The following is a 3,479-nucleotide window of genomic DNA, read 5'->3' on the forward strand; positions in this document are numbered from 1 at the left end:
TCCGGATAAAATTAAATCCATGACAAATGACGAGGATATGACACTGTCAGAAATTCTTCATTAATCAACCAGTTATAAACTTAATGAAACAGAATCTGACAAAAATGAAAAATGGTGAAAAATTATTGATAAAATGCTTTGTTCACCGAATTTCCTACTATTAATAAAATGAATCGGAGTTGACTGCTGGAGCATCTAATAAAATAATCATTTTCAGTATTTATTAATACATATTCAAGATACGTTTACACTGGTGTCAACTTAACTTTTTGAACAGCAGGCGAAATACCCCCCAAAACCGCCTAGAGGAAGATGCCACAGGCAGACACTGAATTCTCGAGATTTTCAATTACCTACAAGTCATGTTTTACGAAAATGTTGATTATTTAGGTTAACAAATTGAAGATCAAAGTTGAAATTTGTGGACTATTGTCCTGGGGAGCTGTCAGGGACCTTTTGAAAATCACTCATTTTAATTAAGAAGCTTTGTTCTTCGTATGAGTTAGATTGTTTCCAGTTCCAGAGACTGGGGTACATGTAGGGAGCAGAATGATTCAATGCAGTAGCTCTATAGAGACGTCACAGTCACAAGCCTCTTATGTAATATCTGAGAGGGCTCAACCGAGAAAATTTGTGAAAACTTGAATTGATTTGGAGAATACTGATAAATAGTTCAGGGCAAAAACGTATAAATTTCATTCTTTTAAATTCTATTGAATTGAAGTCATTTTTAATAGGGGAAAATGCAACTCCACTTGCGCCTCTCCTGTTTGGTTCCCGTAGAGAACATAAACATGAGCCTGTAAACATGGAATTAACTTCTAAACCAATAACTGATTAATTTCTTATCGACATTTTATCTTAATTAGTCGTGAAAATTAACAACAATAGAACGTAAAACTCCAATATTGTCTATTTCACTTAGTTTTATTCCCTAGAAACGCGGATTTTTAAACTTCTTCAATTTACTGCTAGTCATCGGGTTCTAGATTTATGACTTTCCAATTTGGTCCTATCAGTTTCTGTTTTAAAATAACGTAACTCAAAAGGCTCCTACTCTCATAAAACTTCGACAAGAGTGCGATATCGAACCGCCTTGTCTCTGTGCAATGAATCGGGAAATTAAAGAATTAATAATTAAATTTGAACATCAAAAGGTATTGTGCTTATTTGGAATCGATTTCATAGCATCATGTTTTGATTGCATGTACATTGTATCGATAAAGCATCCAAACATTTTCTCATTGAAAAACCTTTCAATTTTTTAAAATTAGTTTTTGGGGACGAGGCCACTCCTTATTACTAATGATGAAAGTAATGAGGTGGTTATTTTAGTACACTGTTTAATTCGATCATATAATTGTTTTTAGTTGAAATGTTAGCCTATAGTCGTTTTATTTTTTCCACTACGACGACGATATTTTTCATTTTTATTCATTTTTATTATGCCCACTAACACTATCTTCGTAGAGACAGCACCTATCTCGTCTACTTTTTATTTTGTTTTTTCTTTTGTTTGATAAAGAGATTAGTCACGAAACGTAGCCACATTTACTCTAATTGTATCAACTTTTTACCTACTATTTGCACGTTATCGTGTGATTTATTTTTTTCTTTATGTTATTATTAATAATGATGAAGATACTTGAGATGATTATTTCAGTGCTCGTAGCTTGATAATCATGTCCTTAACCAACGATGGACGGCTTTTTTCACATTAAACCCTTACTTATGAAACATGATGAGAATTAATGATGCTAATAATCATGCTATTGCTCCAACTCGATGCTGGTAGCGATGATGTTGTTGCTTTTGGTGATGATGATGTTGTTCGACGATGATGATTATGGCAATGATTATGATGTAACTGCAGTTGAAAATGATAGTGATGATATAGTTGGTGATGAAATGATGTTGATGATTACTATGATGGTGATGGTATAGGTGGTGATGAAATGACGTTGATGATGACTATGATGGTGATGGTATAGGTGGTGATGAAATGATGATGATGATGACTATGATGGTGATGATATAGTTGGTGATGAAATGACGTTGATGATTACTATGATGGTGATGGTATAGGTGGTGATGAAATGATGATGATGATGACTATGATGGTGATGGTATAGGTGGTGATGAAATGATGATGATGATGACTATGATGGTGATGATATAGGTGGTGATGAAATGATGTTGATGATGACTATGATGGTGATGGTATAGGTGGTGATGAAATGATGATGATGATGACTATGATGGTGATGATATAGGTGGTGATGAAATGATGTTGATGATTACTATGATAGTGATGGTATAGGTGGTGATGAAATGATGATGATGATGACTATGATGGTGATGATATAGGTGGTGATGAAATGATGTTGATGATGACTATGATAGTGATGGTATAGGTGGTGATGAAATGATGTTGATGATTACTATGATGGTGATGGTATAGGTGGTGATGAAATGATGTTGATGATTACTATGATGGTGATGGTATAGGTGGTGATGAAATGATGATGATGATGACTATGATGGTGATGGTATAGTTGGTGATGAAATGATGATGATGATTACTATGATGGTGATGGTATAGGTGGTGATGAAATGATGATGATGATGACTATGATGGTGATGGTATAGGTGGTGATGAAATGATGATGATGATGACTATGATGGTGATGATATAGGTGGTGATGAAATGATGATGATGATAACTATGATGGTGATGATATAGGTGGTGATCAAATGATGATGATGATACAAGCTGCAACTGTTGTTGTTGATGTTGCTAAACGATGACGATTATGGTAATTACTATGATATTGAAAATAATAGTGGTGATAAAATGACGATGTTGATGATGATTATGGTGATGGTGGATTACAGATGCCGCTGGAGATGCAGGTGCTTGGTGATGATGATGATGATGATGATGGCGATGATGGATTATAGATGCTGCAACTACTATTGTAGCTCAACGACGATGACTATGGAATATGATATTGATATAATGATAATGATTCTGCTGCTGTTGCTGCTGATGATGATGTTAGATTCTGCAACTAGTATTGAAGATGTTAGTCATTGACAATGATGATTATGATGATAAAAAATACTGGTCTCGTTTGTTGTCTGCTGCTCATGATGATGATAATGAAGCAAGCACCTGATGCTACCATTCATTCATTAATCACCCATACTTATATATTTTCAAATACCAAGCTATACTAACCGAACTACAATATGATTATTATTAAACATTATTACATGTAATAGGCTTAGTGTCAGTATGTGGTAACATGATTTTTATATGTTTGCATTTACCATGTATCATTATTTATTGCGCCATAATTGATATTAATGTAGCCAATATCGAATATTCAATCAAGTGATAACTTTACAACAATCTATAAAATTCAGTAGGATAACATTGTTTGTCAACATCATTTGGTTAGATCGGAATATATCGC

The sequence above is a fragment of the Lottia gigantea genome (assembly GCF_000327385.1).
Source record: "Lottia gigantea unplaced genomic scaffold LOTGIsca_16, whole genome shotgun sequence".
Taxonomy (NCBI): Eukaryota; Metazoa; Mollusca; class Gastropoda; family Lottiidae; genus Lottia; species Lottia gigantea.